The 19,985-nt window shown below is 35.0% G+C and overlaps 1 long non-coding RNA gene across 1 annotated transcript; it reads right to left on the bottom strand.

The window, feature by feature from the left end:
- Window positions 1–10,129: 10,129 nt before the first annotated feature.
- LOC129471253 (uncharacterized) lies at window positions 10,130–19,767 on the bottom strand. Its single transcript, XR_008653523.2, has 3 exons — window positions 19,161–19,767; window positions 10,517–10,632; window positions 10,130–10,264 (listed from the first exon to the last, which is right to left on the bottom strand). It is a non-coding gene; the product is annotated as an uncharacterized lncRNA (long non-coding RNA).
- Window positions 19,768–19,985: the final 218 nt, after the last annotated feature.

The raw sequence follows: 19,985 nt of genomic DNA, 5'->3' as shown, positions 1-19,985 counted from the left end.
CCTGGATAAACCAGGATAATCTCCTCATTTCAAGATCCTTAATAACATATACAAAGTCATTTTGCCACATAACATATTCACGGGTTCCAGGAATTAAGACGTGGACATCTTTGTGGGGCCATTATTCTGCCTACCACAGGCAAGTAATAGAGTCTGGATTCAACTGCACAGACTGTGACTTCAGAGCCTGCATACCAGAGTTTTTGTGGACATCAGCTACCCTTTTAAATTTCTGTGGAGGGAGGTGCAATTTGGGGGAGAAAAAAAATTTACTAGCCTAGTGCAGTAAATTTATAGGATTTTTAAGATGAAAAATATTAAAGATCACCTAATATCCCTCAATTGTTATACCAATGAGAGAAGTGGTAGAAAGAATTCTTCAGTGGGTTTTAGAGTCACTAATTGGTGATAAAGCTAGGACTTAAGTCCAGGTCATTTTACATGCAGCTCCCTACACTCCCCTCTCTACAACATAACATGGTTTTTAATAAATTCATGTTGGATTGCAGACTACCATTTGCTGGACAGTTTGAGGTTGAATCCTGGCTCCATCACTTATAAGATATAGTACCTTGGTTATCTCTGTCCCAAGTTTCTCCATCTGCAACACTAAGAGAATAATAGCACCTACCTATGAATGTGTTTATCAGGGAGTCGCGGTTCCATCAGGAAAAAAGCATCAATAGCAGTTGTATCTAGCATGAAATTTATGACATATATTAGACCTACAAAACTGAAACTGTGGTGCTCCCTTGCCTGCATTTCCTGACATTACTTGCAATTCTGATGAGACAATGGCACCAGTTTTGGCTAAGCTATGAACAGAAATAGCATGTTCTATTTCTAAGCTGAGTAATGTAAGAGCTATTTTACCATCTACACCTTGCCTTTTCCATGGCTGTTGAGAATAATGGTCTGCTGTTGAGAATACAAAATTGCAGAGCCTGCAGGAGAAACCCCAATGTTCTTTGTCAGTCTTTGTGTAAGGAAAAAACTGTCTTATACCAGTAATACCTTATTTGTTACTACAACATAACGTATATGAAGTTGGCATATTTGTAACTCAAAATGGTCAAATTTCAGCAAATCTACATGTTGCAACTTGTTAGTTAAATCAGATGAATGTAATAAGAAATGTTTTAAGAAGTCATTCAATATAATAGAATGCTAATTATTATACTATGAATTGTGAAATTGGTTACATTTAGCTGATGATATTGTGGTTCCACAAAAATACTCTTAAAATTTTTATTTGCTTATTTGGATACTTTTGAAAAGAAATGAAAAGAAGAGAAGGAAGAGATATCATAATTAAGTAAAAATAAAGATGATGTTGAATGATTATTGCAAAAATCATCCAAAAGGCCCAAATTCTTAGCGGCTTTTCCAGTGTTTTTTTTTCCAAAGGACTTTTAATTTAAAGAGAGGAAACTAAATACTCCCAGTTACAGTGTTGGAAATTCTATGTTGCACTTTTCTCTCTCATATTTCAATTTACCTCTCCTCATATTATAAAGCTAGAATTAGCCTGGAGAAATTTTCTATGCAGAAAAATGATAGAAACCAAAAGGCTGAAAAATATCTTTGAATTCTTCTGGCAGAATATTCCTGCTATTTGAAGCCTACATTATCAGTACACCATTGCTACCAAGTAGGTATCCAGCATCTATTTATTTCAGGGAGAGGAAACTTACTAGCTATGGGAAAACAAACAAAAACAGAACAAAACCCTCTCTTCAGCCAGCTATATCATTAGAAAATTCTCCATTATTCAAAATGAGTTTAGTCTGTGTCCATAGGTCCTATTTTTGTCCTTTGTGGATACATAGAGCAACCTAATTATTTCTCATAATTGTTTATGGCAGAAATAAAATATGTGTGTCTATATGTCTCATAACACAAACTAATACCAATATATACACATGGTTTCCTATTTAGTCTTAATAAAAAGTTCCAGGCCAAATTTCAACTAATCTTTTCATGCACCAGCTAATTGGAAGGGCAGATTTGTTACGGTAATTTTTGGCTAACAGACTGTAATAGCAATTCTCTTTTCATCAAGAAAAAATAGAGCACTCTGCCTATTCAGATGCTATATCCACCAACCTAAATGAATACAAGAAATAATAAATAAAAATTTTAAAAGACAGAACTGAGACAGAGAACAGTAAGTAGGGCGAATTCATGAATTCATTTATGCCTTTGGCTAAAATACATCCCTCAAATCAGTTTGAAGCTGTTTGCACGGTAGGGTGTTTCACCTACTAATGATTTCACAGCTGGCACGCGCATGGCATCGATGTTTATTGGCATCCTCAATGTCAGTTATTTTTAAAATGCTTTCTTCCAGGACTCTGAATAAATTATCAAGTGCAGCAGTGCATGGCAACATCCAAGACACAATTTGCAGTCCTGCACCAGCTCTCATTATTTGGTGGAAATGAAATCCCAAGTCATTAAACTTTTTAAAAAATGAAGGCAACTTGTATTAAAAATACAAGCAATTGAAAGATTTCCTAGGTCATTCTTTCAGTCCTTAATATGCACAGTAATGAGCCTGGAAACAGGTTCAATCCCTCAGCAATTGTTTACTTTCCTTTGAAAGACAAAAGTTGTTTTCTGTCAAACACATCACAGAAAAAGTTCAACCGGGCTAGTTTCATTCTATTCTTCTGGGAATACTCCTGGAAAATTGGCCAGGAAAAGAGACAGCCCAAGCAATGATGATAAGAAGTAACATACTCTGAAATTTACAAAGTTTTATGTTATAAGTCAACAAACTATATAGGCCGTTTGCTGAACAACTCCATGATTCATAATTCTATGTCTGAAGATTTTTTTTTCCTTCCTCACATATTGTAAGCTTTAAAAAATATTAAGGAGATGGAAAGAGCTTTACCTTGATCTGGTTATATAGGTCTTATCAATTTCAGGCAAAATGGCAATACTTTCTTGACAATGAGTTTCTACACATCTGTAGTCTCTCCTGCTGTGTTTACTATGAATTTTGATGATACTTTATGTAAGCCTCAGAGCTATTTGATATTGTCATACCTTTAATCCGTGAACTGAGATTCATAGTCCATCAAACAACATTTAGTCACAAACCAATATGAAGGCAATGTTATCTAGCACAGCTTGTTTTGCTGTTGGTTTATCAATGCAACAAATAATGATACAGCATAATATCTTTATAATGTGAATGTTGAGGAAAGCCTTAAACACTTACTTATAAGTTAACCAAGCATACCTGTGATTCTACTCTGCATTAGAGTGGAATCTGTGGAGTTAAAAAAAAAAAGTGCTCTATTGGCATTATCTAGCAAAGTTTAAATGCAGTTAAACATTTGATTAATGTGGTTATAACATGGTTATTCTCCACTGTAGTTAAGTTCCATGAGTACAGACACTTTTTTCTTCTTCAGTATATTTGCATAATTTAACATGTTCCTGGCATGGTAGATACATAGCCAGCATTTTTCAGTGAATGAATATATAAGTGAAAGTGACTGGCATATTTGGATTCTTCAGTCTTCCTGCATTCAGTTGACTCTACTAGAGCAGGGGTTGCAAAATAATCACCATATCTTTTTGGTGTTCCAAGTATTGTGATGACAAATTTAATAGAAAAATACTAGCACTGAAAGAAATTTAGAGTTAATCCAGGATACTCTTGATTGTGGAAGGCAGCTTCTAAGATGATCCTAGCCTCCTGATCTTGATGCCTTTTGTAATATCATTCCCTTTAATGTGCAAGGGACCTAGTACTAGCTTCTAATTTGGCAAATGTGAAAGAATGTCAGTTCTGACATTAGGCTACAGAAAGTCTCTCTCTCTCTCTCTCTCTCTCTCTCTTTCGCTCTGTAATCAACTGTAGGTGTGATTTCACTGGGCACTACAAATATGTTTTAGACATAATTTAACCTGTGGTATATCTGAACCTGTGGAATAAAAAAAAAAAAAAGGCAAGGACTGTTCTCACTGTCAGAGTCCCCTGTCACATTCTCTCTGTGTCCCATTTCTCAGACTGGGAAAAACAAATTGCCATGTGTGAATAGCCCTATGGAGCGCTTCATATAGCCCTGTGAAGAGGTCCAGGAGCCCTTGAAGAACTGAAGTCTGACAACAATCACGTGAGTGAGCTTGGAAGTGGATCATTCAATGCCAACCCAGTCCTAAGAAAAGTAACCATCCGTCTGAAAGCTTGGTTACAAATAACAGACTGAGAGTCAGAGCGACCCAAGCTGCCTCGAGATTTCTGACCCACAGCAACCCAGACATAATAAATGTTCATTGTTCTCAGACACTAAATTTTGAGGTGACTTGTTACATGGACTACTAATATGCTGAAAGTGTGATTCTTGCTCTCGGTGTATATATAAATCATTGACTATAATTTAACATGTGTATCAATGAGGAATTCATGGATGTAGGAGAGCCCCAATGAAATAAATATCTTCTTAATTTCTTAATTTTAAGTTGAAGTATGCCATATTACAATATCCATCTATCGATTATCAATAAATAAGACAAATCATTCTTCTTATATTTTAATAAGGGAGATAGGCAGTAAGCACATTTAAAAATAAACAAAGTAATTGCCTATTTTATTATATAATAGTAGGGAATGGACAAGGTAAGAAGCAGGATGTAGGCTAGGCCTGAGGCTCATGCTTGTAATCTCAGCACTCTGGGAGGCTGAGTGTGACTTGAGCACTCTGGGAGGTGTGAGTATGACTTGAGCTCAGGAGGTTAAGGCTGCAGTGAGCTACATACCACTGCCTTCCAGCCTGGGCAACAGGATGAGACCCTCTCTCAAAACTAATCAAATACAAATAAATAAAATTTTTTTTAAATGCAGGATGAAATTGGAGAAGGTCTCATTAGATGGTGTAGCAAGGAAGGCATCTCTTAAAAGATGATATTTTAACTGGGTTTAAAGAATAAGAATCAGCCAGTCATATGAAGAGCTGGTGGGGGAAGATCAATTGAGACAAACAGAACAATAAGAATGACATCTGGAGGTGAGAAAAAGCTTGTTAATTTTTGAGGAATACAAATAAAGACAATTAGGTTGAAGTATAATGAGAAATGGAGGTAATGGTTGGTTAGTGATAAAGTAGGAAAAGCTGGCAGGGGCCAGGTGTTGCAGGGCTTTGATAGCCAAGGAAAGGGGCTCCCTTTTTCTTCTCTTTTAACACAATTGGAGGCCATTAAAGGTTCTAACCAAGAGGGTATCATGACTTACTTAAACTCTCATACTTGGGCCTGCATAGGCCTTGTTAAGACTGTGACTTAAGTATGTATTTGACTCTCTCAAGTATATCAAGGCGTAGGAGTTAAGGCTAACATGTTATTTCATAGAAATTACTAAATTATTTATTCTCTCCTCTTGCTGGTAGGGAAACTTTTGGCTCTCTTTCTTTAAAGGATTTTCAGTCAAAGTATCCTTCTTACATTCAGAAAAAATGGTAATCTCTTCTCTAGAATCTCTTCTTTTCAAGTTGACCCTTGAAAAATCCATGACAATTTCCTAAGTTTAGATCCTGGGCTGAGAACGTACTACTGAAGAAATCATTGTAATATCAATAACATAAAATGAGGTATAGGTAACAGACTGAATGCCTCCAATATGTGAGAAGTTCTAATCATGGCATCAGAAAATATCAGTCAACAGCAGTGCAGTGTAGAAGGTGTCCTACATTTATACTATTTCTTGAACATCTCACACCATCTTCTTAGTCTTTGATCAAACATGAGAAAAATACATTAAGGTCATTGTCTCTGGGTATATAGGTTAATTATTGCTGTGTAACAACACAACAAACATATATAAAATCTCAGTGGCATAAACAATTACACAGATTGGCTAGAGAAGCTCTGCTTCTGGCTATGGTTCAATTCATCTTTGTTTCAGGCTGTGAGTCAGCTTCATGTATTTTCTTCTGGGCCTAAACTTAAGGAATAAAAGCTACTTTGGGCATCTACTCATTGCAGAAGTTGGGAACAATAAGCAAGTAAGTAAAACAAATAGGTAATAGCTGGGGTCATAACTGGTATATGCTGTCTCTTCTGCCCACATACAACTGGCCAAACCAAAGCACAAAACAAAACTCACTGTCAGTGAGGGTGAGCACTACACTTTGCCTATGAAGAACTATGTAGGGAGAAGAGTGATTATTTTTTGAACACTAATATAAGCTACCACACAGTAGGTAACCTATTGCTATCCCTACAACAGAAATACATGGTCATTTTATAAGAACTCTTGGGCTGGATTGAGGTAACATTTCTGACTAAAGCTAAGTTGTAATCTGAAGGGTTTCTGGGCCCCATAGGTATTCTCTTTAGTTGGTCACCTTTCTTTAAGTCTTGGCTATATAGTTCTCTCTGTCCAGCTGATATATATAGCCATCCAAATAGACCACTTCCTATGCCTAGTATAGTCTCCATTCTGAAGCCTGTATAGTGTTGATGGCATAGTTTACACATCGATTGTTGACCTAGGTACATCACCTCGAACAATTCTAAACTTAAACAAAATGATCAGCTGGGCATGGTGACTCGCACCTGTAATCCCAGCATTTGGGAGGCTGTGGCCTCCCAAACACCTGATGTCAGGAGTTCGAGACTAGCCTGGCCAACATGGTGAAACCCCGTCTCTACTAAAAATTAAAAAAAATAGCTGAGTGTGGTGGCAGGCGCCTGTAATCCCAGCTACTCGGGAGGCTGAGGCATGAGAATTGCTTAAATCCAGGAGGCAGAGGTTGCAGTGAGCCGAGATCACGTCATTGCACTCGAGCCTGGGCAACAAGAGCAAAACTTCGTGACACATACACACACACACACACACACAAAATTCATGTGATTTAATAATTAGACTTTTTCATAGAAACAAAAAGTGATGTCATCTGGTTTCTAGCAAAACAGAAGGCTGAGCATGTGCCATGAGGAGGTTGTAAAAGTATCTTGGGATCACAGTGTCTCAGGATAGTGGGAAAGGATCCTCTGCTCTTGGGTTAACTTACTACTACATCTCCCTCCAGAAACGTGTGTTTGAGGTTTTGGTGTCGCTCCTGTGAAAATTGTTTTTGTCAGAAGTGAGACAGTGATAATGGTGTATGTACTAATTCTTAAATAAAAAACATCTAAAGTATAGATGTCACCCTGACATAAATTAGGCATGCCACATTGTATACATTCACAACTTCAAATTTTTCTGAGACTTTCCTCTACTTTTCAGAGAAATAATATTTGGGGAATTTTAAAATCCAGTCAGAAATGTTTGCCCTTGACATCAAACTTTAGGTCAACCATGAAATTTCTATTTTAAAATCATCATCTAGTAAAAAAAATTATGAAATATTTTCCATAAAAATATATTTTCACATGTAGATAAACTTCTTTTTTGTAAAAAATTAAATTCCAGTTGGTACATTTATTAAAAAGCATGTATTCTATAAGGTTTTAGTAAGCCACTATCATATACTATTAAATGGTCATATATAAAGCACATAAATATGAGACAATGCTTTTCAAACTTCTGTGTTAACATTATTTGTCTAAAATTTTTTATGGTATGAGATAACTAAATTACATTGAAAATTTATATATGTGTTTCTGAATATTGTTTCAAAAACAATTTTTAAAAATATTTAATATATGGAAAATATTCTACCCATAGTGTTCATAGAAATGTTCATGGTAAGACTTTATAATATAGCACAATTTTATTTCTCTATCAGTTTCTTTACATAATTTACCTTCAACATGCTTACATAAAGTCAATTTTTCAAGTATTTTACAATTTCTATGGTCAATAATTTAGTTTTCGAAATTGTAAAAGTGAATTATAACGGAAATTGGTATACAATCATGTATTTGAAATGGCATCATTGTCTGGGGTAAATACCCAGGGCATTCGTTGTCTCATGCCAAGAAGATTAAGGATAAGAAGATTAGGGAGGTTTAATAGGCAAAAGAAAGAGAAAGGAGAAGAGCTCTCTCTCCTACGGGAGTGAGGGTGTTCCCAAAAGGGAAATCTGTCCCAGAATAGGAGTGCACCAGATTTTATAGGTAGGCTTGAGGAGGCGGTGTCTGATTCACATAGGGCCCATGGATTGGTTGGACCAGGTGTAATGTTTACATAATGTCCTAGAATTTCTTCCACATTCCTGTCTGTTCTCTTTAATTTATTTACTGCATTATCTTTTTCCTCTGTTACATCCATTCAATAGGAGAACTCCCATAGAATGAATTCTCAGTTTTCTTTTATTTTTTGTGCATGAGAAATATAAACTAATACTCCAACCCACCTATTTCTGTGAATTACTTTCATTACTATATGTCTAGCCTTCCATTTTTCCGTCACTTATGCATTTCTCATTGAAATTTCTGTTATAAGTATACTGAAAAGTTGTTCCAGCTCTCTCACTCGTTTCTCTCTCCCTCTCTCTAACACACACACCCACACAGACACACACACACACACACAGACACACACACACACCATTGCCATCACCAAATTTCTGTCTGTTAATAGCCCCACCACCTTTGTTATTAGACTTAAAATCTTCTGATCACTTTCACTGTGTCTCTCTATTGTTCGTCACATCTCTCAATTATTCATTTCTGAAAGTTCACAGAATATCTTTCCTTTCCATCCCTGTGATTACTACATTAATTTAGAAATTCAGTAATTTGCCATTCAGTTTATTACAACATATTGACAAATATCTGTCTTTCTGTAGCCTCTCTTGCCTCTGGGATATCTTAACATACCAGTCTTTTACAAAGCACATCTGTGAACACGTTACTTTCTTGCTTAACAGCCTTCCTTTGTTCTCTATGGACTGTGGAATAAAAGTCAATCTCCCTAGGACAGCTTTGAAAATTTCCCCCCATTTAATTCTAATTTATCTAGCCAACAATTTTCCATTTTTAACCTTCTATCTTTGCTCTATGGGCGATGTAAACGATGTCTGATTTTACCTCCACTGTATCAAAATTTACTGCTTTTGCTCATTCAAGCCTATCTGCCACAATTCTTCATTAATTTCCATTCTGTCCAATTCTTCCTATGTTAATGCCCAGCTAACGCGGCACGTCTTTTACTTATGCACTCCATGGAGCTTCCTGCAATTTATTGTAATATATTTATTAAGTAATGCATTGCTTATTATCTCTCATTAGGTCATATGCTATTTTAGGCTTTCATCTTGGTGAATATCTAATATATTAAAATATAGTTTTTCAATGAGTGAATTAACTACATTTTCAAACTTAAAGTTCAAAATGAACTTTTCAAAATTGAAATAAAATAATATTCTGGAAGGATGTTTGATAAAATAAAAAACTATCAATATGTTATGATATTATCTTGCTCTTATAATTTTTAATATGTATTGTTATTCTAAGTAAGATTATAATTTTACTTCCTTGTCAATTTTTTGTCCAAATACAAACAAGGACTATGTGAAATTGTCCATCAAAGAAAATAAGCTCCTCCATGTTCTCATACTTTCAAGGAATCTGTCTTCCTGGGAAGACATGATTACTTCTTACAAACATTTTTGGTAACAGTATGATATAATCTAATCTTCATTTTTAAAAAGTATTATTGGGATATAATTCACAAAACATACAATTCATTTAATTAGAATGTAATGGTATTTTGCATATTCACACATATGGGCCTCCATCACAATGGTCAATTTCAGAAAATTTTCATCATTTCAAGAATAAATGCTGTACCATTTGGCTATTATGCCATATCCCCCTCCTGTCCTGCCACAAGCAACCACTAACCTACTTCCTTCTTAATAGATTTGCATATTCAGGATGTTTTATAGAAATGCAGTGCTGCAATACTGGACTGGAATCTTTGACTTAGCACAACAATACTTCATATCTTTTTATTACCAAATAAGGTTTCTTTGTATAGATATAGAAATATAAGATATACCAAATATAAAAATCTGGTAATTTTTTATTTATTCACTTAACACTTGATGGACACCTACTTTTATTTCTATTAGAAGTCCAGAGAAAAAAGGGATAGTAAGAACAATGATTTGTAAATGTTTGAATGTTAGTATTTTTGATTATTTTATTTACTTTCAATTTTATATGCATGCTTTAAGAGTCTTTGACACCAGGAAGAGAAGAACAAACAGACATGCCAGTTTCACCTTCAATTGCTGATAGTTGTTGAAATAATTTTACATGGTTGAAGAGAGACGGAAGCTGAATATATTTGATGTTTCTGAAAAGTGGAGAAACAGCAGAGAGATTCTGAATAAAGAGGCATTAATTATTCATGTACCAATGCTTCTTCATTTTACAAAAAGGAAAGTTGTCAGGCCAGGCATGATGGCTCACATCTGTAATCCCAACATTTTGGGAGGCCAAGGCAGGAGGAGCACCTGAGTCCAGGTGTTAAAGACCAGCTTTGGCAACATGGCGAGGCCCCCGTCTCTACAAAAATAAAAAATTACCTGGGCGTAGTGGCACGTACCTGTAGTCCCAGTACTAGGCAGGCTGAGGTGGCAGGATTGCTTAAGCCCTCAAGATCAAGGCTACAGTGAGCCATGACTGTTCCACTGCATTCAGCCTGGGTCACTGAGTGAAACCCTGTCAAAAAAAAAAAAAAAAAAAAAAAAGTTGTCAGTAGCTCACCACTTTTTAAAGAGTTCCTTTATAGCTTGATAAGAATAACAAGTAAATACCAATAGAGCATTCTCTCTACTAAAGGATTACATTGATGCATTGTATTAGGCTAAGTCATATGAAATTGTTCTTTTTACAGGTGAAATATATTGTCTAATATGCTTAAACCTACTAGAAATGTCTAGAATGCACTGGTAGAAAGCAGTTTTTCTTCATTTACTTTTTTAAATGTGTTAGTAAAGGAGAGATAAAGAAAAGGTAGACAACAAAGGAATATGTCAGTACTACTGTCATAATAAACAAATTTCACATCAAACCACATTAGAAATTTTTAAAGTCTTTTTCTTCATACTAGTTTTGAAAGAATTTATAGCCATAGCTTTTTTAGTGGACATTCACCCTTCATAGAACTAAATTCTGCTCACCTCTCCAAAACCCTTGAATGCATAAACCAAAATTGGTTTCTTTATAGGCTGGCTAGTAAGTTATGACTTGTTTCAAATCAGGTGACACTGAGCAAACAAATTCACTAATGAGAATTGGAAATAAAAGAAATAAAGCAATGGGGAAAAACAGACAAGAAGAAAGTAACTCATACTTACAGACCCACTGCTGTTCCTGTTAGATAAAGCCTATTTCACCATCTTCTGGATTCCCATACAAAGTTTATGTATCCATAAATTCAATCTACATTTTCCTGATTGCTTTCTCTTTAGATAGCTCTGAAAGTACCCTCACCACAAGATGGCTTATAAAGTAGGAGAAAAATCTCACCCATCTTAACAGTTTGTCAAATTTAAAACTAAAGAAAAACAATCTCTGCTTTCAGTTGTGCATGTCCTAGCCAAATGAATTCAGTCACTCTTATTTAGATGTTTATTTTAAAAATGTAGCATCGTTTGTTTAGAAAGATGCATTACACAGAAAGGTTATAATTTCATCTTTTCTTCTGTGTATGACATTTTTAAAGTGATAATATTAGAACAATAGAGGGGTCATACTTGAAGGAAATTCATTAAATGTGACATTTACAAACTGTCACTATTTTATTTTATCAGATGAATAAATAATGGTGTCATGTATTAAAAAAGTAATTAACTTTTTTCACATTTAACATATAGATTGACAGCTGTATATACAACTATTATAAGATAAACATCACTAGGGCAGAATGCTGTTTGAGATATATCAGCAGGCATACACGATACTCCATATGACCAAATGAAGGAAAAAACCAGACGTATGCATATTATAGGTATTGCCATAACATTTTTTTCTGGTAAGAATGCACAGACAAAGAGTTTCCAGACTATTGATCTAGAGCTCATGGTACATATTCTTTATTACAAAGTTATTTGAAAAATAAAAAACAGTTCTACTAGCAAAGACAAAATCTCTTAGAAATGGTAAACAAAAAAGATTTATTGTCATTGTGTGATAAATCTTAAGAGAAAACCTTAAATTACTTTTTTGTTCAGAGACTGTGTTCTTTCTAATAGCTGTAAAACACTAGGAAGTTTTCACTGTAATAGCAATCAATGTGGAAAAAAAGAACGTATACTGCATTTGATTTAGAAACAGATCATTATTCTTAATGTTGCATTGTATCACACAAGCTTTCTGTATAATACATAGCCAAAATTATTATGTTGTAGAGTTATTGGTGCTTTTCAACTTACTATGCTTTAATGCTTACTTTATAAACATGAATTTAAAAATTATATATCAATTTTTTGCCATTTCTTTTCTATTTGAAGTCATTCTTTTTGTCAGCACATATAGAATACATTACTATGTTAAAGTACTAAAAGGTGGACCTACTGCTGGAAAAGAGCAAAGGGGATGGATATTAAATATTTTTTAAAAACAGTACTATTTTTAAAAAAAGATGTTTACAAAATTTAAAAAATATCAACAAAGAAACATTTAAAAAATCAACTCAGTGAGAGATATTGTCAACCTTTTGATATGTAATTTTAAAATATTTTGTGTGTATATATAATTATGTGTGGGTACATACACAAATATATGCACACACAGAAACACACATGTATTAAAAAGTGTGGGATTACCATGTACATTTGGCTTAATGACTAGCTTTAATAAGCATTTGTGCAGATTACCCAATATTCTAACATATAATTTGTGGAATGCTTCTGATTAATATATATTTAAAAATTAATTCTTTGTAATCAATGTTTAAAGTGTTTCATATTAATCACTGTTGTAGCAACATGTAAACAAAAATATGTGGAATAATTTCTTATAAATTCTTTATTATTTTCTTACAGAAATCCTGAAAAAAATTTTATGAATTAAAAAAAGAAAACCTAGGCAATAGTTTTCTATAGCTGAAGGTTTCCAGCTTCATCCATGTCCCTGCAAAGGACATGAACTCATCTTTTTTTATGGCTGCATAGTATTCCATGGTGTATATGTGCCACATTTTCTTTATCCAGTCTATAACTGATGGGCATTTGCGTTGGTTCCAAGTCTTTGCTATTGTGAACAGTGCCACAATAAACATACATGTGCATGTGTCTTTATAGTAGCATGCTTTATAATCCTTCATGTACATACCCAGTAATGGGATTGCTGGGTCAAACGGTATTTCTGGTTCTAGATCCTTGAGGAATCACCACAATGTCTTCCACAATGGTTGAACTAATTTACACCCACCAACAGTGTAAAACCATGCTATTTCTTCACAACCTCTCCAGCACCTGTTGTTCCCTGACTTTTTAATGATCGCCATTCTAACTGTCATGAGATGGCATTTGATTGTGGTTTTGATTTGCTTTTCTCTAATGACCAGTGATGATGAGCTGTTTTTCATATGTTTGTTGACCACATAAAAGTCTTCTTTTGAGAAGTGTCTGTTTATATCCTTCACCCGCTTTTTGAGGGGGTTATTTTTTTTCTTGTAAATTTGTTTAAGTTTTTTGTAGATTCTGGATATTAGCCCTTTGTGAGATAGATAGATTATAAAAATTTTCTCCCATTCTGTAGGTTGCCTGTTCACTCTGATGATAGTTTATTTTGCTATGCAGAAGCTCTTTAGTTTAATTAGATCCCGTTTGTCAATTTTGGCTTTCGTTGCCATTGCTTTTGGTGTTTTAGTCATGAAGTCTTTGCCCATTCCTATGCCTTGAATGGTATTGCCTAGGTTTTCTTTAGCTTTTGTGTGGAGTCCAGGGTTTTTATGGGCTCAGAATGGGGGAGTGTGTGCTGATTGGTCTATGGGCAGGCCTGAACAAAAGCACCATTTGATTGGCTAAAAGGCATTGAGAAAGTTCTCACTCTGGTCATGAACTCCACCCAGAACTGGCTGCTCAGTTTTCAGGCTTTAAACTGCCTTTGACTTGAAGGTTGGGTTTCACTGGGGACCTACCCCTATCTGCCTAGTAATCTGTGTCTCCTGTAGCTATCATCACCACCGATTTTCTATGTACAGATTTAAATTCCAAACAAGAATATATGAGAATGTTCATTTCTCCATACAACTGCTCAGAGAAAACATTAGTTTTTTGTTTTTCAATGGCAAAACAATTAAGCATTGCTTTTAATTTTCAAATACTAGTAAGATCATATATTTCACCCTGTTATTTATTGTGCAATTTTGCTCAGTTTTATTTTAGAGTGTTAATTTTATATATTTTATTCATTAAATCTTTTTTTAAGAAATACATCTGTAATTCACCTATCATATATATTTGAAACTATTTTAACCGTATGTTTCTCTCTCTTTTCTGCTGTACAAAAGTTTTGAAATTCATATAATCAAATATGCCACATTATTTTTCATGGGGCTTACATATGGAATCATACTTACAAAAACCTTTATTTCAGAATTATGTAAGTAATTATCCATAAATCTTTAAGCAATTTTACTGTTTCATATGTTATAATAAAATGTTAATGCTTTGAAAACTTAATTTGATTCATTGGTTAAAATCAGGAGCTGATTTCATCTGCATTCAAAAACATATTCAATACTGTTTTGTTTCTTGCTCAAATACATTTTATTATTTCTTTCCTGATTCATTTGAAATTTCAATTCTGTGGTCTCAACTGTATAAGAATATATATAGTTTCTGGCATTAATACACTGTTGCACTTATCGTACTATCTTTTCTTTTATCTACAGTATATTTTAATTTATACAGTTATAATTTAGGATATTTTTGAATGATTACCTAACACGGAACATAAGAAAGATTTAATTTTCATCTAATTTTCTCATGTCTCCTTTTTTTTCACCATTGTGAAAGTGAGAAGCTGAAGTTGAAAAGACTTAGGTGGATTAGATTAAGATCTCTCTTTGTGAGTATGTATGTGTGGTGTGTGTTTGTATGTTGTAGTAGTAGCAGTAGTAGTAGTAGTTTTACTGAATCACTATGATAAAGCTTCTGAATACCTCACCATTCCATCTAACATTGTACTACATTCCAAGTGCTCTTACTCATTGATAGATTTTTTTATTTGGAATTATGAAGTTCATGCGTAGTGCAGGTCAGGCAAATTTTCATAATACCAGATTCAAATGAATTTCAGAGGCCATTTTTTAAATAAACTAAACTAAAATAAAAACACTACAGCCTTCAAGGAGGCAAAATTTTGCTTTCCATTTACAGTTTCCAATATTACTTGGCTAAAAATTACTACATCAGATGCTACTGAGTTTTGGACATAATTTTAAAAGCATTTAAAATTCATTAAGTGCAATAAAAGCAAATATATATTTCATATACATATATATATCTCCATACTTTTTCTACATCAGAATTATTTCTCCCAGAGACAGAAGTATAAATAAATAAAGTATTATTAATTTAATTATAAATTATTAATGTTATAATAAATTACATTGCTTAATTATAAATTAATAAATTTTAAATAAAATATAAAGGTTGGGGTACTGGACAAATTAGTTTGGTAAAAACATACCTAGAGTTATATACATAGAATTTGCAGTCAAATTAGCAGCCAGTACTGTTAAAAAATAACTATTTTGAGAGTAAAAATAATTAAGGAATCTCTGAGTAAAATACAGAGTACAACCTACAGATATTTTGACCAAGTAAATGACTAGATTCATAACTATTTATAAAATAATCTGTAAAATCAGAGTTAAAATTTTAGATTCTTACACCTGTAAATACAGTGAAAGAGCTAGCTTTGTAATCTCATACATAAACAAAAAGAAAAACCTCAGATAATTTGTATTTGGCTCTTGGATGTGGTTTTTGTTTTGGCATATTGAAAATGAGTATTTCTAGTGCTCTGAATAGGCTCTTCAAATATAATAAAGAAGGACTAAAAAGAAGAGATGACTCATTAGACATTAGAAATGTACCTATTCTGTCCTTACTCCTGCTCACCGCCTCAATTTGCCTCACCGCATTATGAGAAAGAATGTTTATCACCTAAATAAAGGCAAAGTTCTTAATACAGCTAAATTGCATTATCTCCAAATTTTCATTAAAATGTTTAAGAGCTGCCAACTGGGATAAAACAATACAGAAATTTAAAAAAAAAAAAGATTGGGGGAGGTAAAGAATAAAATGCCTATCAAATAAGTAATTTTGCACAGACTGTATTAGTTCATTATATGAAAATCAACAGGCCTTTTATCTGCAAGGTTTATCCTTAGAAAATTGATTCAACTTTATTTACATATCTAATTGTAGACTAAATAGGCACGCCCATTTAAAACAATCAATGAAATACTAAATAAATATTTCAGACCCAGATATTTTAAAGCATGCAACCTGGAGAAAATAAAAAGCCAAAATGAGTAATGATCAATGTGGTATCAGAATAAAGTGTACAGGCATAACTTCTTTCCACATATGATAAAATAATTTCAAAGAATCACTTTGAAAGATGTAGGTAGCATTTGATTATTCTGCAGGCTGCAAACACTGACTAGAATTTACCCAGATATTTATTCAACAACCTATGGTTTGTGCACTAATCTGTGAAATTTCATAATGTGTTTGCAGTTTTGTTAACTTCCTATGTCTTTTCTATTTTTATAAAGTCCATCCAGCCAAGGAAAACTACAGCTGATGAAGGGAAAGTCGGTGTGATAGTAACACCTTTGCACATATCCACATTTTAAGGGGTGAAAAAGTTCATCACGAAAACAGTAAAACTTCATTCCCATTACCTCTGAAGAAAATTATTTCAGAAGCATTAAAAAAATCATGCTGGTTTCTCTTCCTGAAGTGATCTGAAAATTTGAAAACATCAACAGAGGGCACTAACAGGCTGTTCTGGAAAGCCTTTCATTTCATTGCCTGTAACAACGAAACCTAGCTGGAAAGGCAGTGTCTTTTAGCTGTGTGTAGTTGCAGACATGACATTGGGACAAAAAAATACAAATTAAAAAGCATATGTACTGTCCTTGGGCAGAAAGATAAATTCATAAACTTAACTCATTAAAATATCACTTGCTTTCTCTATATCAAACTCTCTCTAACACTATATATTCTCTAACACACCTAATTTTTCTGCCTGTTGTTTCAAATACAATTTATTTCAAGCTCTAGACCTCATTGCATATCATTAAACTCAACCCAAGATAATATTTAGTCATGCAGTCAACTCTGGATGATCTCCATTGTTGGAGGTATATAGGAATATTCCCCCAAAAAGAACTCTCTACAAATAATAATTGTTCTTGGCATCCTTTTCCTATATTTTGCTTTTGGGGTCATTTTTCATATTCAGCCAAATAAGATGATAGAAAAAACATATGGTAATACTCAAACTTTATAACAAACAATTAGTAAAGGCAATACAGAAATTGTTTAAACATTTTGGAATATGAGCAAGCTAATGAGTTTACATTACTCTACAGGATGTAACTTCAGGAGCTTTGAGTAAGGCTCACTTCTTTTTAACAAAAGCAACCATCAAACAGCTCAGTCATGTCCTATATTCCGTCAGCATAGTTTTCCTCTATTACCTGAACATTATATATTTAAGTAAATATTAATGGACGAAACAATGCACTTTATCATTTACTTTTACCCATCTCTACCTAAGTTTATCTCATCCCTTCTAAAGAGCAGTGGCCTATGTTAAGGAAAGAATATTGTATAGAAAATTCTTAAGTAAGTGCCTTATGAAGGAAGGGGTGGAGGTGGAAGGGAAAGATCATTTATGAAGAAAAAATTTGGTTCGATAAGGGGCATGACGCTGTATACAATCTTTTAATACTAGTTATCTTTACTTAAGGCAGGTCCTGGAGATAAGAAACAGAAATAAAATATTTTATAGCAGGTATCCTAATTAGAAAATCCTTAGCATTTATTAAACAGAAATATAGTATGTACTTATGATGCACTCACAATAAAATCTGGACTACAATAATAAAAAAGACAGGGTTCATGTCAATAAGTAGCTCAGATTTTATTCATTGACACAGCCATTCAAACAAATAATAACAATCATATTATGTATGGTGAAGGTAATGAAGCACAGAATAAGAAGTGATTAATGCTGCCTGGGAACACTAAGGATTTTTAAAGAGAAAGTTGTATTTTAAATTAGAGATTGGAGGATATGTAGCAGAACAGCACATAAAACATTGAGGTTCACACTGAGAATACGAGAAAGAATTTGTGTTGCAAGCCATGTGTGCGCGCCTGGCAGGACACGACTGGTTTAGACAATCGTCTATGGCTTTTAATTTTTAAGAAACAGCTAATTGGTTTTGGGGTGCTGTGGGAAGAAAGATTGAAAAACAATTTAAATATTTTGATTGTTTTTATCCTATGGATGATAAACAGCAAAGAACAGAATAGAGAGGTTAGCAACAAGAAAACAAGATACGGAGCTGGTGAAACAGTACCCACTGAAGATAATACAGGACTGGAAAAAAATCAGTGTCAGCCATAATAGAAACATGCATGTGGTGTGAATCTAATGCAAATGTTTCCATTTTTCTGTAAATTTCTGAATATCTGGTAGAACAGACCTAACAACAACTTATTTACATGGGAAATTAGGTAGCTCCTGAGAAATACATAGGCCACGTTAATTATTGGGATTCAAAGTTACATGATAATGTCTGATGAACTGGTAAGTCAAGATTAAAAACAATTTATATACACCACGGTGAAACCCCGTCTCTACTAAAAATACAAAAAATTAGCCGGGCGTGGTGGCGGGCGCCTGTAGTCCCAGCTACTCGGAGAGGCTGAGGCAGGAGAATGGCGGGAACCCGGGAGGCGGAGCTTGCAGTGAGCCGAGATCGCGCCACTGCACTCCAGCCTGGGTGACAGAGCGAGGCTCCGTCTCAAAAAAAAAAAAAAAAAAAAAGTGTCTCAACAACAACAACAATAAATCCATTCTAGAAGAAGGAGGAAGTGACAATACCCAGTCCTTAGCTATTCCCCAAACGAAACACAATTTGGTTCATATTTGAGTTCAACGAAGTAAAGCTACTGGTCTTGGTGGTAAAACAGAGAAAGTTCTCTTACCCTCCTCGCAGGGCGTACGATGGGGGTGTGGCTCGCTTCTTCAGTGCCCCACTGGTCAAGACCCTTAGCCGGAGCAGGGGAACAGGCAAATCATGGGCACCATGGGCGCGGACCCATGCAGCCTCTCGGGGTGAATGTTTACACCTGCTGAGGCCCCAGTGGGCGTGTGTTACAGGATGCTTTTTCAGCTTAGCTGTCTGCAGGTGGCTTGAGTCAATCAGCTCAATTAGACCCTCTGCCTTATCACAAGGACAGAGGGCTTTCTGTATCCCAGGTTCTTGCTTTAGTGCACGGGAAAAACTGGATCACATGTGGGCTTGGAGATTGAGTGCAAGGTTTTTTATTGAGTTGTGGTAGCTGTCAGCGAGGTGGGTGGGGAGATCAGAAGGGGAACGCAGTGGGAAGGTGGTTTTCCCCTATAGTGGGGCTGCCCAGCAGCCAAAGTCTTCTCTAACCTCCCGGGCCAAACTCCACGTCGTTCCGCCGGTCTACACCAGTGCCTGTCGCTGTGCTCTTCCGCCCCTCTCGACATCCAGCTGCCTGTGTGCTCTTCTGCCAGTGTGTTCCTCTCAATGTCCAGCAGCTTGTATGTTCTTTCTCCGGTGCGCTCCTCTCGACGTGGGCTCCTGTCGACGTGCGCTCCTCTCGGCGTGCGCTCCTCTCGACGTAAGCTTCTCTCGACGTGCGTGCCGTACAGCTGCTTGTGTGTTCTTCCGCCAATGTGTGCAGCTGCTTGTGTGTTCTTTCTCCGTTGCGCTCCTCTCGACGTAAGCTTCTCTCGACGTGCGCTCCTCTCGACGTGCGCTCCTCTCAACGTGTGTGCCG

Source organism: Symphalangus syndactylus, chromosome 21, assembly GCF_028878055.3.
Source record: "Symphalangus syndactylus isolate Jambi chromosome 21, NHGRI_mSymSyn1-v2.1_pri, whole genome shotgun sequence".
Classification (NCBI taxonomy): Eukaryota; Metazoa; Chordata; class Mammalia; order Primates; family Hylobatidae; genus Symphalangus; species Symphalangus syndactylus.
The sequence above is the reverse complement of the archived record's forward strand: the minus strand, read 5'-3'. Positions and strand labels throughout refer to the sequence as shown.